The sequence below is a fragment of the Anomaloglossus baeobatrachus genome, chromosome 2 (assembly GCF_048569485.1).
Source record: "Anomaloglossus baeobatrachus isolate aAnoBae1 chromosome 2, aAnoBae1.hap1, whole genome shotgun sequence".
Taxonomy (NCBI): Eukaryota; Metazoa; Chordata; class Amphibia; order Anura; family Aromobatidae; genus Anomaloglossus; species Anomaloglossus baeobatrachus.
In genome coordinates, this window is record NC_134354.1 from 681620923 (window position 1) to 681641552 (window position 20630).

General features: G+C 48.1%; 1 protein-coding gene across 3 annotated transcripts in view; it reads left to right on the forward strand.

Annotated features, from left to right (window-relative positions):
* The window catches only part of LOC142292075 (protein D7-like), a 169287-nt gene that overhangs the window by 136349 nt on the left and 12308 nt on the right, over positions 1-20630 (forward strand). The window contains exon 1 of one of the 3 annotated variants that reach the window (XM_075337173.1): positions 19111-19304. The exons of 1 other annotated variant lie outside the window; for it this stretch is intronic. The gene's annotated coding sequence lies outside the window, so the exon portion shown is untranslated. Of the gene's footprint in view, positions 1-19110; positions 19305-19548; positions 19629-20630 lie in introns of those variants that run through there. One more of the 3 variants, XM_075337172.1, reaches the window with a different exon arrangement.

A 20630-nucleotide genomic window follows, 5' to 3' on the forward strand; every position in this document is an offset into this window, starting at 1 on the left:
ACCAGATGTGCGTCACTAACGATGTGACCCCGACGATATATCGGTAGCGATGTCGCAGCGTGTAAAGCACCCTTTAATCTCTGCTAGTCTGCTTGCTCCTTTAACCCCTTCACGACCTAGGACGTATATGTATGTGCCGCCCTCATGGAAGCAGCCGAGCTGCTCGGATCCGGGTTTACTGTGGCATGAGGGTCTCTGGACCCGGGGTCGTGCGTCAACTCAAATGAAAGGGGGTATTAACAGGGGAATTGATATAGTTCGTGATGCCACCCGTGGTTTACAGTAATTTGGGAGTACAGCCACTGCCGTTGGGAGTACCCGGGGTGATGAAGTGGGGCAGCAAGGTGTCGTAGCCCTCCAGGGAATGCCCCAGGACTCGGTGTGGGGTGCCGTGGGATGCAGGGGTCACTCTCGTACTCACTCAGTCAATAATCAGATGCTGACAACTGGGTAAACCAACTCTCTGGGTGCCGCTGAGGGGAGCTCGTCTGGGTCCCGTCCCCTACAGTGTTGCCTGTTGATCTGTGACCTGCCTCCTGGCACTAAGTTTAACTTCAACGTGGTGGCCCAGTAGTATGGAACTTGCTGGGCCCCGCTCCCCACTGGGGCTAAGTGTGGGAGTTTGCTCTCAGGGCTCACGCTTGGGATTTTCTGGACCGTTTTGGATTGGAAAGTCCTATCCCCTTCATTGCGCTAATGCCCCGATTCTGGAGCAGGTGGGAACAGATCATAAAGGTTCCGTTCTCCTCAGGTGAATTGTCGGGTTGCCTGAAGCTACTTCCCGACCTAGGTTCCGTGTACCCCGTCGTGCCTTGGGTTCCGGACCGATGATGGTGCTAGGCTGTCGGCTGTCCTCCTCGACAGGTCCAGGCACCTTCCCACAATCCCCTGCAACCGGGGGTCCGACTCCTCTAGGTCCAGACTACCATTTTCAACCTAGACAGCTTCTTTAGGAGACACCGCTCCCAACCTCCTCTCTCTCTCACTCTATGACTACACACTCCCTACACTCCTCACCTCCCCTCCCTGACCCCCCCCACTCAAGTCATCCACTGGTGTGCCTGGTGGGTGTGGTTCAGGGTGTATCTAGGATTTGATTTGCTGTTGGAGGCAACATTGTCAGATAGGGACCCAGAACCATAAGGGACTTGGAATACTGCACGGAAGGGCAGTTTGTGCAGTACCCTGTGATGACCTGATAGTCCAGGGGCGTCACATGTACGTCCTAGGTTGCGTAACCCCAGTTACCACACCCTTGGTAATCCCTGCACATCTGTTGATCTGATCAGCAGACATGTGCAGCCAACAGGCACGGGTGGATCAGAGATCCACTTGCGCCTGTTAAATGCCTTAGGCCGGCTTCTCACTTGCCAATTTCTCGCAGTAGTGCAATGCGAGAAATTCTCACATTGCACTCGGACACATGTTAAACAATGAGGCAGCTCCCATCTGCTATTTTTTTCTCAGTCCAAATCGGACTGAGAAAAAAATCGCAGCATGCTTGCGTTTTGGAGAGTTTCTCGTGCGAGTCTCTCCAATGAAACTCTGTGGGAGCGTGAAAAAAATGCATGTCACACAGACCGGCACTCACACCATCCTAGTGAAATTTGTTTTTCTGAATACATTTCTCGCATGTTTCTCAAAACACTGGAAATGAGTGAGGTCTCACAATGTCGGTCAATCATAGAGATTGACCGACATTGTGAGACCTCACTCATTTCCAGTGTTTTGCGAAACATGCGATTAATGTCAGTCGGTCTCTCCCTCTCGGTCTCTATTCTCTCTCTGTCGGTCTGTCTCTCTCTGTTGGTCTGTCTCTCTCTCTGTCGGTCTCTCTCTCTCTCTGTCCATGTCAGTCTATCCCTCTCCCTCCCTCTCTCATACTCACCGATCCCCGATCACCGGCGCGGCGCTGCACGGTGTTCATACTGCTCCGGCGACTTCTCCTCTTTTGAAAAAGCCGGCCGCTCATTATTCAATCTCGTATTCCCTGCTTTCCCCGCCCGCCAGCGCCTATGATTGGATGCAGTCAGACACGCCCCCACCGCTGAGTGACAGCTGTCTCACTGCAACCAATCACAGCTGCCGGTGGGCGGGTCTATATAATGCAGTAAAAAAATAAATAAATAATAAAAAAACAGCGTGCGGTACCCCCCAATTTTAATACCAGCCAGGGTAAAGCCACACAGCTGCAGGCTGGTATTCTCAGGATGGGGAGACCCACGTTATGGGGAGCCCCCCACCCTAACAATATCAGCCAGCAGCCGCCCGGAATAGCCGCATCCATTAGATGCGACTGTCCCGGGACTGTACCCGGCCATCCCGAATTGCCCTGGTGCGGTGGCAATCGAGGTAATAAGGAGTTAATGGCAGCAGCCCATAGCTGCCACTAAGTCCTAGAATAATCATGGCAGGCGTCTCCCCGAGATACCTTCCATGATTAACCTGTAAGATTAAGAAAATGAATACATACACCCAAAATCCTTTATTTGAAATAAATAACAAAAAAAACAACCTCTTTCACCACTTTATTCAAGACCCCAAATACCCTTCCATGTCCGACGTAATCCACAGAGGTCCCTCGACGCTGTCAGCTCTGCTACATCGGAAGCTGACAGAAAGCGGTCACAGACCACGACCGCTCTCTGTGAGCTCCCCGCAGCGACTGAAGTGAGTCGCGCTATCAGCGATGACATCACTCAGGTTACCCGCGGCCACAGATCTCAGCAGGAAGACTTCAGCTGTGGCCACGGTTAACCTCAGTGACGGCACCGCTGATCGCGCCGATCACTTAAGTCACTCACGGGATTTGCGGTCACCGTTGAGACCTTCACTGGTGACCGAAAATCAGGCCATGCCACACAGACAGAGCCGCGGGATGACAATGAAGTCGGGTGACGTTCATCCGACTTCATTCTGATCGTGCGGCTCTGTCTGTGTCTGCTGTCAGCGGCTATTCAGCTCTGCTACATGGCTCTGTCTGTGGCTGCTGTCAGCGGCCATGTAGCAGAGCTGAATGGCAGATGACAGCTGCTGAGAAAAAAAAGGATCACATACGGATCAAACACGCATTGCACACGCTCTGCTAGTCATTAAATAATTTTAAAAAAAAGCATCGCACTTGCATTGCACACTGGCCTAACGTGAACTAAAATCGGCCGAGTTTTTTTCAGGCAAGTCGGACCGATTTTACACGCATAAATGTGTTTCCAGCCTTAGATCTTGCTGCAAATATCTGACGCACTTCAGTGAGGACTGCGCTGGTCCTCGCTGCCATCATTGGCCCTGTGACACGATCACAGGGCGCCACTGTGTTACTATGGCAGCATGGGGTCAGATTATGACCCCTGTTGCTGCTATGGCGTGTTTCCTGTGAATTCTGTCACAGCTCCAGTACTCACAGTAGGGCTATGTTTACACACTACATCTTTTACTTTCGTTTTTGGTGCATTTTTGAGGTCACAAAGATGCAAGCAAATGTATGCATTTCCTTCCTCCAGCAAAGTCTATGAGATTTTGCTGTTTGCACAGAAGACGCAGCCAAAATGCAGCATATCAATTCTTTTTGTGTTTTGTCCCTGTGTTTTGGAGGACTGGCAGATCAATCCCCCGCTGACTCGGGGTCGGTGGTGGATTGATCCCCGATATCTGGCTAGATGTCGGTTCCTATAGAAAGACTATGGGGACCAGAATCTGATGCAAAGGGGTAGGAGTAAGTGCTTCATACTCACTGAATCACTGGCATGGCTTTCACACTGCTCCCATGGCCGGTCATTCACTTCCTGGACCGCTTATTAGACTCATACATATTTCCTGCTTCCTCCACTGTGATTGGATGCACTCAGATGACCCCCCCACCCTGAGTGACAGCGTGTCTAACTGCAACCAATTACAGACGCTGGTGGGTGGGTCTATATTATACAGTAAAATAAATAAATAATTAAAAAAAAATATTGGCGTAAGATCCCCCCATATTATGATACTGTGATGCCCTGGACCCACAGGTAATAACATCCACCACATACACACACACCCCCATCCCCTGTGAGGTCACACACATGTCACCCAAAAGGGAGATCTCATGCCTCCCTCAGGGCTAGTAGAGCACACCATTTGGGCGGAGTCAGGTGGAAAGGCACGCCCACCGAGGAGACTACTGTCCTGCGCCAGGAAGTTCAAACAGAAAAAGTTTTGAGTTGACAGTGAGTGGTAGTGGAGCAGCTGTCAGGGACCCGGGTAGGAGCCTGGGCCCCTTGGAAAACGTCAGGCAGGCAGGCAGACGTTGGTGGCCATCTGCAGAAGTACTGGTACAGCAACCGGTGGAACCGTACGGACCGGGCCTGGGTTGGAGCCCGCCGGTCCCGAATCGGGGAGTCAACCGTGTACCGGAGCACCAACAGAAGGGTACTCAGACCCCGTCTTAGCTTAGAAGCCACTGAGTATAGGCAAATTGACTGATTGCTGGCCGGACCTCACAGGTTCATCCACACCCAAAGTCCCGAAAGAAGGCAAAAGCCCACCGAGACCGGGTGAGCGCCACTGCCAAGGGCCAAACACCCAATGGGCCAGCGCCTGCAGGCAACCGAGGGCTCCTCCGGCAGCTCAACGCCGGGGAGCAGGCTACCACTGCTTAGGCAGGGGGGCCGAAACACAAACATCCAGAGGTGCACGGGAAAAGGGGCCACAATCAACCCCACAGGGGACATCAGCAGCCGGCCGCGGGGACCGACCACTTCCGAACTTTGGTTTACCAGTGACTCTGAGTGTGAATCAATCGTGAGTACACCAGTGCCATCCGGGCACGACACTACACCGCGGCACGGCGCCCTGCACCCCAACGACAACATCAGCCCTTACAGTCAGTCCTCCCCATCCCCCACCGGGCCCCGGGACACACCGCCCCTACCCACGGAGGGGCTAACATCTCAGCTGCGGCCGCAACACCGATCCCGGACGAGCCCGCCATCACTTCAGCCGCAGCGGTGGTGCATCTCCCGTCACCAAGACCCGTGGGTGGCGTCACGACCCGTTACACAACCACCACCCCTGACTGCCTCCCCTTAGCAAGAGTGACGTGGCCCCCGGTCCGGAGGCGCTCGTGCCACCGAGAATCCGAGCCCGGACCTCGAGCGGCTCGGCCTGAGCAAGCGGAGGAAGCGGCCGGGCCCCTCTCAGGGCGGTACAATACCAGCACAGATAAAGCTCAAAAGCTGGGAGCTGATATACTCAGGTTGGGGATACCCATGGTTATTAGGTACCTACCAGCCTAAAAATATCTGCCAGCAGGCACCCAGAATTACCGCATCCATTAGATGCAACAGTCCTGGCACTTTACCTGGCTCTTCCTGATTGCTCTGCTGCGGTGCCATTCAGGGTAATAAGGGAGTTAATAACAGCTCACAGCTGCCAAGTCCTAGAATAGTAAAGGCAGGCATCTATGAGACACCGCCATCATTAATCTGTAAGTGAAAAGAAATACTAAAAGATAAAAAAAGCACCTGGTTGTCCTCTACTTGTGACCTCAAATTAGGCCGCAACTGAAGTGAGCTGCGCGATCAGCAGGACGTCACTCAGGTGATTTGCTGTCACAGATGGAGGACTCCAGCTGTGGCTGCCGTGGGTAACCTGAGTGATGTCACAGCTTATCGCGCGACTCACTGCAGTTGCTGCGTAGAGTTCACAGTGGGAAATCTTGTTCTATGGCGCTCGCTGTGAGCTTCAGATATGTAACAGTGCTGGAACCGTCGTGGGACCTCATGTGGATTAGGTCGGAACTGGAGGGGTGTTTGGGGGGTTAGTAAACTGGTGAACTTTTGGGGCGGCTGTGGGCTGCTATGGTTGAGCTGGAAAGAGTCAAATAACCATGGCCCTTCTCACCCTAATAATAAAAGGCTCCAGTTGTCTGCTATACCTTGGCTGGTTTTAGAAAAATGGGGGGACCCCATGTCATTTATAAATAAATAAATAAAATAATTAATAAAAAGCGTGACATCCCCTCTATATAACCAGCCAAGGTACAGCAGACAGATGAGGGTTGCAGCCTGTGCTGGATGCAAAAAACAGGGGGGACCCCACCACACTTTTTTAACAAAAAAAATGTAAAAAAACTGCTGTCCAAGCTAGCTATCCCTCTATCGAGCTAGTCTGTTATTTCTTTCTGTTCTTTCTTATCTATTCTAGATTTTCTTTCTATCTCTTTTTTCTATCTATCTATCTATGTATCTATCTATTCTAGCTATCTATCAATTATCCTATCCTATCATATTTTGTTTCTCCTTTAAAAAACGCATTTACAAAAACGCGGCAAAACGTCATGCATTTTTTGAGCCACAAGCTGCATTTTCTGTGACCACAGGAAAAAGGTGCAGTCAAGATGCACTCAGAAAAAAGATACCGTGTGTGAACATAGCCTAAGGCCTCTTTCACACGTCCGTGTTTCCTGTACGTATGACGTCAGTTTTCACAAGTTGCGGAAGCACGGACACACTTAGACCCATTAAAATCAATGGGTCTGCAAACACCTCCATATTTTCACACAGATGTTAGTCCGTGTGGAGCACACGTGTGTCTGGGTTCGCCACACAGCAACATGTCTGTTTTCCTCCGGCAGCACTGATGTCACATGGACCACACACTGATGTGATCCGTGTGACATCAGTGTGAAAGGGGAGAAAACACATGTCTTTGCAACAAAGTTATTTATTTATACTTACTTATCTTCGGCGCTGCTGTTACTTGCTTCCAAGCCCGCTCATTATGCTCATGAATATTCAATGCACCACGGTACTGGAAGCAGCAGCACTGGAGACAGCATTGCCGAGGACAGGTAGGTATAGCAGATCATGCTGTCCGTGTGCTATCCGGATGTCACATGGCTAGCACACAGACAGCACACGGGAAACACACACATGGACACACTCGCACACATACGCACCTAAATCACGGACCAAGCAAAGCGTGTGTGTTTTGCACGGACGTGTGAAAGTGGCCTAACATAGCATCTCTGCTGAAGCATCGCTCTAATCAGCACAAGCAATCAGACTGTGCAGTGATAAACTCCCCTAGGGGGACTTGTAAAATCAGTGCAAAAAGTATACAAAGTTTTAAAAACTATTGAAAAAAAATAAAATTTCAAATCACTCCCCCTTTTGCCCCATTGAGGGTAAAACAATAATAATAATAATAATGATAATAATAATAAATACTTATTTGGTATCACCATGTTCAGAAATGCCTGATCTATCAAAACATAAAATCAATTAATCTTATCAGTAAATGGTGTAGTGAGAAGAAAATCCAAATGCCAAAATTACGTTTTTTTGGTTGCTGCAACATTGCATTAAAATCCAATAACAGGCGATCAAAACATTGGATCTATGTAAAAATCATATAATTAAAACTGGCAGCTCAAGATGCAAAAATAAGAAGTCACTGAGCCCCAGATCCCAAAAAATGAATACACTATGGGTCTTGGAAAATGCGCAATTCTTTTTGGGGACAAACTTCTGAATTTTTTTTCACCACTAAGATAAAAGTAAAACTGTATATGTTTGCTAGCTATAAACTCGCACTCACCTGGGGAATCATAAAGCCAGGTCATTTTACCATATATTGAACATGGTAAATAAAACACCCAAAAAACAATTGTGCAATTGAACTTTTTTTGCAATTTCACCGCATTTGGATTTTTTTTCCCAGTTGTTCAGTACACTATATGGTAAACCTAATGGTTTCATTCAAAAGTACAACTCATCTTGCAATACACAAGCCTTTATATGGCTATCTTCAGGGCCGGCGTCAGCACCCGGCATACCCGGGCAAATGCCGGGGCCCTGGAGAGCCGGGGGGGCCCACTCGGCCTCGTCAGCTCTGGTGCACCTTGGCCGGGGCCCACTCTCCTTAGTTCTGCGGTCCCCGGGCCGAGTTCCGGGGACCGCAGTCCTCGGCAGGAATCTGCGGCGCCGTCTCTTTAAGGCGCGCAGACTTCCTGGTTTGAACTTCATCTGTGGGCGGAGCTACAGACCGGCATCCTGCTCAGTCCCACAGATGAGAGTTGCAGTGCCAGCCAGCGACCCCCAGCACAGCGTGTCCCTCCGGCGCTGTGTGGGCCCCCTCTCCACCGTGACCTGAGCGGTATGTGCCCTCCCCAACCCCGATTTATGCCCCCCCCGGAGCCGCGCGTGTCTGTCTCTGTCTGTATGTAGCAGAGCTAGGTGTGTATGTATATAGCAGAGCTATGTGTGTATGTATATAGCAGAGCTAGGTGTGTATGTATATAGCAGAGCTATGTGTGTATGTATATAGCAGAGCTATGTGTGTATGTATATAGCAGAGCTATGTGTGTATGTATGTGGCAGAGCTATGTGTGTATGTATGTGGCAGAGCTATGTGTGTATGTATGTGGTAGAGCTATGTGTGTATGTATGTAGCAGCGCTGTGTCTGTATGTATGTATCCAGCAGAGCTGTGTGTGTTTGTCTGTATGCATGTATGATGTGTATCTATGTATGTCAGTGTATATGACTGTATAGATGTGTCAGTTCTATATGTATTTTAGTGAGTTTGTCGTTAAATATGTATATGTATGTGTACGTATGTGTGTCTGCGTGTGGATGGGGCCCACTGGGACTCTTCCGCCCGGGGCCCACAAAAACCTGGAGCCGGCCCTGGCTATCTTGACAGAAAAATAAAATAAAAAGATTATGGATCTTGGAAGGAGTGGAGGAAAAAACAAAAACGAAAAGTGGAAAATCACCAGGGGGTGAAGGAATTAATCACATGTTGTGAGGAGACCTATCATATATGCTCCCCTCCTAATTATACTGTTGGAATTTTTTTACCCATTCCAGCTATAGTTTATTCTGTGTTGGTCTGTGAGGTGTGGTGTTCCAGACTCTGGTGAAAGTCGTGTTTTTCGTTTGGTGTGGTTGTGGAGTGTACCCCTGTCCCATCTATCCCTGGGGGAGGGGGAATTAGATCAGAACTTGTCAGGAGCAGGGCCAGTAAGGAGACTCAGGCCTCTCCACCAATAGAAGTATCTAGTGATAGCTACGGTCCCCTAGCTTGAGGGACAGCTTAGGAGCCTTGGTTCCCTGCTATCCCACAGTTATTGTGACAATAAGTGTGAACACCCTCTCATAATTCGGGATGTGGTTGTGTTCATAATTAGCCCAACACATTTAAACTCATGGTAAATTGTAGTAATTAGAAAAAGTTTGAGCAGCAAAAGTGGATTTCATTGAACGTACACAGGCAACAACTTCAATTAGTGTAAATATATAAGAAAAGACAGAAGTGTTTAAATTTGCCTAAATATATCCATACATCCATTGATCACAAAGATAAACAGGAAAAAGCTCTATAATGAACATAGAAATTTATTTGAATATAGAGTACATGGGATATAAAACTACAGAGAAGTATATCATGACCAGGAAAATGACACAAAAAGGTGAAAAACACCCCATGTGGGGCCACATGTCAAGACAACGTATATACTTGCTCCCTGATAAAGTGCTGAGTGAGAAAATCACATATACAGGTAAGAAAGCCGTTTGCAGCAAAGCACCTTACTACATACACTGAACAAAGTCAGAGCGCTGCATGCTGCAAAACAGTAAAGCATGAGTATCACCACAGCCTACACTTAAAGTGAGGGAGCTTACCAGGATAAAACACCTTGCATGTGGACACACATGGGGACAAGTTCCAACACGTGTTTCGTGTGACTTCCTCAGGGGACCGTCCCCCATCACGCAAGTTCAAAGAGGTGACGTGAGGTAAGCTGGCCAGCGCTTGCGCAGAACGGTGGAGGCGGCGGAGGAGGCGGCGGTGAAAGCGCGACGACGAGATTATGGGCGGGTACTTGCTGATGAAAGTCACAGCGCCGCCCATAATCTCGCGCATGCGCAACACGTCACCAGCGGTCACACTGTGCACATTGCACATTACCGCGAGAGTGGCATGGCGCATGCACGAGATTATGGGCGGCCATAATCTCGCGCATGCGCCGTGCCACTCTCGCGGGACTGCAATGTGCAGTGTGACCGCTGGTGACGTGTTGCGCATGCACGAGATTATGGGCGGCCATAATCTCGCGTATGCGCCGTGACACTCTCGCGGGACTGCAATGTGCAGTGTGACCGCTGGTGACGTGTTGCGCATGCGCGAGATTATGGGTGGCGCTGTGATTTTCATCAGCAAGTACCCGCCCATAATCTCGTGCTCGCGCTTTCACCGCCGCCTCCACCTCCGCCTCCACCGTTCTGTGCAAGCGCTGGCCAGCTTACCTCACGTCACCGCTTTGAAATTGCGCGATGGGGGACGGCCTAAAGCGACAGGAGGCAGACTAACGGACACCAGAGAGCCCGCTCCCGTGTACCATTATCAAGATCTGAATACAAAAAGGTACGACTTTACAAAGTCTTTATTTTGGTCAGAAAGGGGGCACATAAACAACAGGAACATTGCTAGAATGCAGCCCAGGAGCTGCAGAGGGGGAATCTTTTAGGTTTAGTGCAACATTTCTGATGACAGGTTCCCTTTAAGAGAAGATGCTGAAGGAATTTGTAGCAAGTATTGGTTGTATACTGAATGTGACAAGAATCTTTATATGTCTGACATGTGGGGTAGGGTGGCAAGATAGAATCCTTTTCAAAGAAAAACATCAAAGTCAAGCCATATTTTGCCAAAACCTACATCAAATCTACCAAAGGCATGTGTTATGAGGAAACCAAGGTTGAGCTTTTGGCCTTTATTCCAAAAGATATGTTTGGCAAAAAGCTAATACTGTGTATCAACAGAAGACCACCATACCCAGAGTGAAGCATGGTGGAGACTAGAGGTGGATCTAGGTTCCCCCCACCCCCCAAGTGATTTAAGTAGATGTAATTTGACCGCACATACAAATGAGATTTTCTTACTAACAGTCAAGTACTGACTATCTGGTATTCCTAAATCTCTCATTGTTCAGTGAAAAACTGAATGAAACAGGAAAAAAAGACAATTTTCACCTGACCAAAAGTATGAAAATCGTATATGAGTGGAGTGGCGGTGTAATGCTGGAAACAGCAAGTATATTACAGAGAGTACATTTTATACTATTAGGATTGGGCATACTACAGGGCTTAATTTTATAATTAAAAGGCTTGTCCAGGTTTGTGTTGAAAGTCTGTGGCCACTTTAGTGACTGCAGGCTTTTGAATTCTCATAGCGTGCACACTGCACACTTTTAGGCCATGTGCCCACGGGACGCTCGTACCTGCGGATATATTCGCAGGTACGGCCGCATGTTTCCCGCAGCTGCCCGCCGGCAGCCGCAGCTATTTTTAGCTGCGAGTTTCCAGCGGAATAGCTGCGGGAAACATGCGGAGTTTCACGCGATTTACCTGCGGACGTCCCGGCCTCTATCTCCATAGCGGAGGGCCGGGATCTCCGCAAGTAAATCCGCATGAATAATTGACATGCAGTTAGGTGCGGCTGAGGGATCTCCGCAGGAGATTCCGCAGCCGCACTTTACGCAGCATGGACACAGACACTCCCCATGTCCCATAGGGTAACATGGGGAGTGCCTGTACATGCTAGAACCTGTGGATTTATCTGGAAAATCCAGAGAAATCCGCAGGTTTTCCGCGGCAAACTCCACAGCAAAAAGCTCCTGTGGGCACATGGCCTTAGGATTCTTCAGTGTTGTCGACAAGAGTGGATTGTCATGTGTGCACAAATATGTGGCCACATTCCGACTAGACGTGGCTGACCTCACTAAATTCACTTTTATTGAGGGAAGCATGCATGTATAGTCGGCACATAACAGCCTGTATTCCAATCTTCATCAGTACAGAAATATATCACTAGAGCCACCAACAGTACAAAAACACATCACCAGAATCACCAGCAGTACAGGAATACATTACTTGAACTACCATCATTACATTAATACGAGAGGCTGCTGATAAGTCTTTGGCTTTGTGATTTTTTTGCTTCTATGGTAATGAATGTTACATCACATGAAAGCCTTATGTGTCTAATATGTTTTCAAAATGTTGTGTTTGTTGCTTATGGCAACAGTGTTCTACGCATATGGGAAAAAAAATGGCGGAGTCTAATGCAATATTTACAGCAACTGAAAGCAGAGGAGTGATAAAATTCTTGTTTCTGCAAGGAAAGTCCAGAAAGGATATTCGTGGTGATATGTCGCAGTCATTGGAGGATCAATGCGCTTCATATTCCACAGTTAAGAACTGGGTTGCCAAATTTAAAACAGGCCACTTCAGCACCACTGATGAGGAACATCCTGGACGACCAAGAGTGGTTGTTGTTCCAGAGATCATCGATGCTGTGTACAACCTCATACTGGACAATCAACGAATTCTAGTAAGGAGACTCAGGCCTCTCCACCATTAGAAGTATCTAGTGATAGCTAGGGTCCTCTAGCTTAAAGGACAGCTTACGATTGGACTTGGTTCCCTGCTATCCCAAAGTCATTGTGACAATAGAGGCCACTTTACACGCAGCGACATCGCTAGCGATGTCGGTGCCGATCGCAGCCACCCCCGTCGTTTCTGCATCATGGGCAAATCACTGCCTGTCGTGCACAATATCGCTAGGCCCCGTCACACAGACTTACCTTCCTAGCGACGTCACTGTGGCCGGCGAACAGCCTCTTTTCTAAGGGGGTGGTTCATGCGGCGTCACAGCGATGTCACACGGCAGGCGACCAATAGAAGCAGAGGGGCGGAGAGCAGGGGTATGAAAGTCCCGCTCACCTCGTTGCCGGAGGATGCAGGTACAGTGTTGTTCATCATTCCTGGGGTGTCACACATAGCGATATGTGCTGTCACAGGAACGAGCAATAACCTGCGTCCTGAACCAGCAACGACATTTTGGGAAATGAACGACGTGTCAAAGATCAACGATTAGGTGAGTAATTTTGACCGTTAGCGATCGCTCGTACGTTTCAAACGCAACGACGTTGCTAATGAGGCCGGATGTGCGTCACGAATTCCGTGACCCCAACGACATCTCGTTAGTGATGTGGTTGCGTGTAAAGCCCCCTTAAGTGTGAATACCCTCTCATAATTGGGGATGTGGTTGTGTTCATAATTAGCCCCACACATTTAAACTCATGGTAAATAGTAGTAAGTAAACAGATCATTTACCGTGATTCTGATTAAAGTCATATACATTTTTGTTATTCTAGAAGATTTTTCCTGACATTTTCTTTTCCAACACAGAGCCTTTAAAAATAACAGTTTCATTATAATGCTTCTGAATAGAAATATCTGCCTTACACAGTGCTCTTGAATGACTAATTGCCCCTCGCTGTGTTTCCTACACAAAATATGATCCGCACACTGTCACTCTTTTGGTACATGCCATGCTCACTGCCCTCTCCTTTTCCTTCCCAGCCTAGAACTAGCAACCTGCAGCCATGCCAGAAGTGGCAAATTCATTACATGCACCAATTCTGGCACTTGCCTGGCACTTCCCAATTACCCTGGTGTGGTGGAAATTGGGGTAATACTTTTGGGGTTAATGTTAGTTGTATATTTACAGCAGGCATCAAGCCCATGGGATAGTAATGGAGATACATCTATCAGACACCCCCATTACTAACCCCATAAGTGTACAGTTAAAACACACACACACACACACACACACAAAGGAAAAAAATAGTTTATTTGAATAAAAACTCCCCCACATTCCCTCGTTCACCAATTTATTAACCAAAAAAAAATCCTGGAAGTTCTGGCGTAATCCAATGGTGTAATGTCCATTGAATCAGAGAGTAAGAAATTCCGGGTCTGCCACTGACTGTGAGTGACATATGGAGCCTCATTCTTAGAACGTTCTAAGAACGAGGCTCCATAAGATTTCATGGATGTTGTGGGATATTACATCAATAGAATACATGGGAACTTTGAGGATTTCTTTTTAATTAATAAATTGTTGAACTAGGGAGTGTGGGGGAGTCTTTATTCAAATAAACTTTTTTTTTCCTACATGTGTTTTTTTTCTAACTGTAAATTTACCTTTTTAGTAATGGGGCTGTCTGACAGATGCCTCTCCATAACTAACCCCTGGGCTTGATCCCAGCTGTCCATTCACAGCTGACATCAACCCCAAAAATATTACCCTGATTGCCACCACACCAGGACAATCAGGAAGAGTCGGGCAAAGTGCCAGAATTGGCTCATAAAATAGATGCGCCACTTCTGGGTCAGCTCTGAGCTGGTACTGTATTTTTAGGTTTTCTGCCAGCGGTTTACTGCCAGGAGATGCAGGTCTATGAAACCAGTGACCTCACCTCAGGTGAGGTCACTGAGGTTACTGAGATCACCTAATGTCAGGTTACTTGTGATCACAGGTGGAGGACTTTTGAACCTCCAGCTGTGACAGCAAATAACCTGAACAACGTTACAGCTCATTCTCTGCCTGAAGCCCACAGTGGGTGGTTATGTACTGTGGCCGCCCCCTGTCACTTCAGATGTAGCAGAGCTGGAATCATTGTGGGACCTTGTGTGGATTATGTCAGACAGGGGTGTTTTTGTGGTTAATAATTGGTGAAAGAGGGGGGGGGGGTTGTATTTTATGATAAATAAAGGATTTTTTTGGTGTTTGTGTTTATTTTCACTTATGTATTAGTAATGATGGGGTCTCATAGTTGCCTCCTATTACTAATCTAGGACATAGAGGCAGCTGTAAGCTGTCATGAACACCTTATTGCCACCACACTTGAGCAATTGGGAAAAGCCAGGTAAAGTTCCGGGATTGTCACATCTAATGGATGCGGTAATCCTGGGTGGCTGCAGGCTGCTATTTTAAGGCTGGGGAGGGCCCAATAACCATGGGTCTTTCCAGCCTGAGAATACCAGCCCCCGGGCTTTCTCATGGCTAGGTTACAAAATTGAGGGTAAAGCATGCTATTTTTTAAAATTATTTATTTACATTATTTTAATAATCCATATGTGGTTCCTCTTATTTTGATACACAGCCAAGATAAACACACAGCTGGGGGCTGCAGCCTATAGCCATATGCTTTAGCTCTGCTGAGTATCATAATACAGGGGGTCCCTATGACAATTTTTTTTCTTTATTTATTTTTACTCCAATTTACAATAACTTACAGACAGGGTCTATAATTGCAAGCAGTTCAACATGTTGTCACACAGGCTGGGGGCACATCTGACTACAACCAATCACAAACGCCAGGACTGCTGGTGGGTGGGGAAAGCAGTGCATATTGATGAGTGATAATGAGTAGAGATGAGCCCCCCCCTAGTGTTCGAGTTCGGTTCGGGTCGTCGAACGGCGGGTGTGTTCGTCGAACACCGTCGAACCCCATTGAAAACAATGGCAGGCAAACTCAAACACATACAAACACATAGAAAACACCTTCAAAGGTGTCCAAAAGGTGACAAACAACTCAGAAGCACCACAAACACATGGAAAAGTGACAAGTACATATACTCATGCTGAAAGAAAAGAGCTGGACGAGTAAAAGGAGGAGGAGATACAGATATAGGAGTATCTGCAAGTGAACATCGATGCCATGACTGTGCAACTGGAGCCTTGCTCATTTTGGGCTTCCAATCTGGAAAAATGGCCTGAGCTCGCCACTTACGCCATGGAGATCTTGTCGTGTCCCACAGCCAGCATTCTCTCGGAACGTATCGTCAGTGCTGCTGGGTGTGTGCTGACAGATAAACGCACGTGTCTGTCCAGTGACAATGTGGACAGACTAACGTTCATCAAGATGAACAAGTCATGGATCCGCAAGCGCTTTTCTACCCCTGTGTCATCCTGGGAGACTTGTGGATTTTTGAATGTGCTTCATTAAAATAACCATTTTAAGTTTGCAACTGTGGGAAAATTGATGCTACTTAAGTGGTGTCTGTGGCCAAATTTGGCGAAATAATTTCTGCCATAGAAAGGGACGCACGTTTGCAGGAGTATTACCAGAAGCTGTTATACAATCTTAGATCAGCTTTTCCACTAAACACCAGTGGTGCACAGAATGAATCTCACCGCTTTGTCATGGCTAGGAGGAAATGATCTTTTACTTGTCCACATCTGAGAGACCGAGGGCTGGCTGCTGTGCTGAGACAGTGTTGAGTAGGGCGTCCCTGCAGAGTTGCAAATTTGGTCATATACAAAATGAGTGGGAAAAGGCCAGATGCTGGTGGAAAGGGGAACAGGCGTGTTGGAAAGGGAAAAAAGTTCGTGTCCGTGGGGTTGGTGGTAAAGCAACAGTAACATCTGCTAAAGAAACACCATCTGTTACGGGAGGACTGGCAGATTAGGATAAGGTGGTATATATCCCAATCGCCAGTCGGGGTCCACCGTGCTCCCAGATGGAAAAGGAGATGCTGGCAACCCGAAGGTTAGGCGGAGGATACAGAGCTGGGTGGCTCTGAAACTAATAGGAGCCTGACCGGAGTTAGACAACATTCGGATCAGGAGACATGAAACCCTGTTAGCGTCACAGGGTCCACACACCCAGCCTAGGAACTCCCTGTTAACAACACAGGGGCCCTGGGGTACGCTGTCCATGTGCGTAGGAGGCACACCTGTGGACAGCAGGCACAGCAGCAGCAGCCCAGTTAATGCCACTGGGCTGCACTAGCAGGACTGGTAGGAGAGGAGCTGGCCGTAACCGTGCTGACGCGTTATCAACCTCCATGTTGTCTTCAGCCCCTTTTATAACCTGGGTCCGCCACAACCCAGGGTGGACCACAATGCACCTCCAGGAGGCAATAGCACAGTGCCACGTGATCAGTGACATAACCAGCGGCCTATCCGGAACTGCCACTTCACTGATGACCTCATGGCAGCCACGCCCCAAACACCTCACCAGTCATCGTCTGGCGAATAATGATGAGGTGCCAAGTCATAGGGGCGGACCTCAGCGAGCCAGTCCGGAGTGGCCACATCATCAGGACACCTGATGCCCTCTGACCTATCAGGGCCTGCCACCTCACGGACATGGCCAGTTAGGTCCTTACCGGACCTAGCCTCTGATGCACTAAGTGCCTGAGCATGCTCAATAGCCTGAACAACAGTCTCAGAAAACAGACTATCAGCTTGAGCATGCTCAGTAGGCACAACACAGGACTTAGACACGGCACAGAGTCCAAGTACCTGTGCAAAGAGGCTTTTTGCACTCAGTGTGGGAGTATGCTCAGTAACCCGAACTGAGGACTTAACCTCAGGAGTGGTACAGTCAGGCTGAGCATGCTCACTAGGCGAAACACTGGACTTAGGCTGTGGATGGGGTAAAGCGGCACACGCATGCGCACTAGCCGCCTCTGTACACTTAGATGTGGAGGAGGAAGCAGCCAGCTGGATGACCCGAGGCATGGCCAAAAAAGGCAGCCGATGCCTGGGCGCAACTGGAACCACAGCAGGCTGCTTGCGGCTACAGTGGCACCGATTCGTAACACCATCTTCCAGCCAAAATAAGATGTCTACTTCTTCCCGTGGATAATCTGGTATGATCCCTTTGTGTCGGACACGACCATCGCTACCAAATGTAGATGAGGCACCAAAATAGCAGGTGCTTGAATGGATCTCAAGTGCTCCATCAAGTGGCCTCTCCTCCAACTTCAATATCCCAAATACTCCATTCCTCTCTGGTGTCACCCCAATCGCACTTGCTTCCTACCAGCTCTCAAGTCTCCACCCACCCTGCTGAGTATGGGGTAACAGAGATGGTTGAGTCTGCAGAGCTGTTCAGCCACACTATTGCCTGGGAATCAGAGGCCTGCTCCAAAGCTGAAGTGAGTCCAGACAAGGAAATGATCTGCACCCCCGGAAGAAGCAAGGGCGAAACGGCGTTGGGGTGCAGGGACACTTTTACCCGGACCCAGGTTATTTATCAGGTAGCTATTTTGGCTTTTAGCCTTCGGATGACCTCCTGTTACATCAGGGCAGTGTATATTTTTCAGTTATCAGGCTCTTTCTATGTATGGGCAGCTGTATGGATATAATGTGTATTTCAGTGCATGTATGGTCTTACTAGCAGCACTGCTTTATGGTATTCTGCCACATACATGGAAGTCTCTGTCATTGTAACTTATAGCCCTATTTTGTCTGGATGTAACCAATGGTTTCTGGGTATATAATAGTGTCCCTACAGGATATTTCTGTTTTTTTAATAATGTGTGTTATTTAATTTATGTAATAAAAATTATTGTTTTAACCATGAACCACTGATTTGTTTCCTGATTGGGGACATTTGCTTGTGTTGGTCAAGGAAATGATCTGCACTGATGCCCAGTAGCTTTGTGAGTCGGATCCTGGCCCAGATAAAGAAGGTTCTGAGCATAATGTAGACCCTCATTCCCAAACTGTAACTTCTCTTGGTGGAGACAATGGGGAGCATGCTGATGAGACTCAGATACCTGATTGGAACGACAACTTTACTATTCGGTCAGGGCAGGAAGAGGTTGGCTCTGAGGAGTCAGGTCGAGGGGAGTGAGAACACACAGGGTGATGATGAGGTTGGAGACCCCACTTACTGTCAACCCACAGTCAGGCAGTCGATGAGGTCAGCAGAGGGGGTGGAGGAGGATGCTACTGATGACGAGGTTAGATTGCGCCTTCCTAGACAGAGACGGAATACTGGAAGCACGTCAACAAGTGCATCCTCAGCCACAACTCTGCCTCTGAGCGGAAGTTGTGGTGGCTCTGCAGGTCACATGGGCTGTAAGCCTTGCCTAGCCTGGGCTTCTTTTGACATCGCAAAGGATCACCCAACTCATGTCATCTGTAAGATTTGTCACCAATCTGTAAGTAAAGGCCAAAAACTCACTAGTTTGAGTACTTCATCCATGAACCGTCACATAGATATGAAGTGATAGGGTGAGGGTGTATTGATGACCTTTATCCATTGTGAATGCAAGATGGTTATTTGCCGTTTATTGTATGCATTGTTATTCACATGTAAAAGAGTGTATAAATGACCTTTATTCACTGTAAATGCAAAATGCTTATTTACTGTCCATTGTATGCATTGTTGCTGACCACCCACAAGGGGCCGCTGTTTTGCATCTGCCTTTGACTGTTTGGTTACTATAGCAACAGCAAAACGGTCTTTGGCTGTGGACTTGGAGACTGGAGGAGGTGCTGTATGTGAGCTGAAGGAAAAGCGAAAGGTGTGCGTAACAGAAAGGAGCCGCCGCAGAACCACTTAGGTGGATTGTGAGGAGACTCGTGTTAGAGTTTGGTGAGGAGGACCGTAAAGCGTGTGAGCAGCATCCTGTGCCGGAGACCGCCATTCTTCAGTTGCTGGCTATACTGATTACCGTGAGATGATCTTCAAGTCTTTATTTATGGCAGCTGGACATTGCAGTACCCGGGTACAGTAGGCTGGGCCCAGGACTGCGTGCACGCAGCACTTTGTTTTGGTGACAAAACACATATCTGTTCTGCTTAGTACTATATAGACAATAAGACTTGCTGCCTCTGCTCTGTGAGTTTGTCAGTTACAGTTAAAATCTTAAAGGGACAGCGCCACATGTTTGCATTGACTGCTGCTTTACAAGATTTCCAGGACTGTGTTGCTGAGCTGTGTGGTTTGCCTTACCACTTTTATCATCTGCCTTATCTGTGAGGATTCAGCAAACAAGGGTATTCAGGGGGGTTAATGGGTTTTGTCTATGTTTAGGTAGATAAGTTGTAAGCTCTTGTGCTGCGCCACTGGTAGGTCGTGTTCGCGCGCACACACACACACACACACACACACACACACACACACACTCACACACTCACACACTCACACACTCACACACTCACACACTCACACACACACACTCACACACTCACACACACACACACTCACACACACACACACACACACACACAAACACACAATTACTCCTGCTACCCAGAGGGATTACCAGGTATTAGGCGACTGTTTAGACAGTCCCCTGGTTAGGCAAAGGTTGGTGAGAAGGCGGTATAAATCGCCATTACGAGTGGCGCAGCATAGGGGTGTAGGCTTTTGGCCTTGTGAATAGATTGTTTTATTCTTTCAGTTTTATGCATGGTTTTTATTGTTTGTTTTGGTAACGTTTAACAATCATTTATCAACCCAACTGCCTAGAGTCCTTTTCCTGGTGCGTGGTTTTGCTGTATACTGGGGAGCCCACCCTGTACACGACTTTAAATGAAGCATAAGTCCCAGTAGGAAGGTCACTATGCTACAATGCGGCCTAGCGGGGCTGTGCAACCACCGTCTGCTCCACCAAGTGCATCTGCTTGCTCTTCATCCTCTGTGACTGTGGGGACAGCAGTCACACATGCTTTTGGACACAGAACTTCCACCTCTTTACCTGCAACAAGCAGTGTGATTGGCAGGTCGTCAGTTGTTTTGGAAGTGGAAACAGCTGCTGGTGTTGAGCTCTCTCAGACATCGAGAGAACCACCTTTGGATGAAGGCAATATTATATCTACGCCTGCACCTTCCTCACAGATTGGCTGGACTAGCTGCAGTTACAAAGTGGCTACTAGAGATGATAACACACGGAGAACAGGAACTTTCTACTCACCTATCCCTGGCGTTGCTGTCCGTGGTGCTGATCTACGGTCTCTGGTCCTGCGACTCCCCGCTGCTGCAGCTTCCGGCCCGCA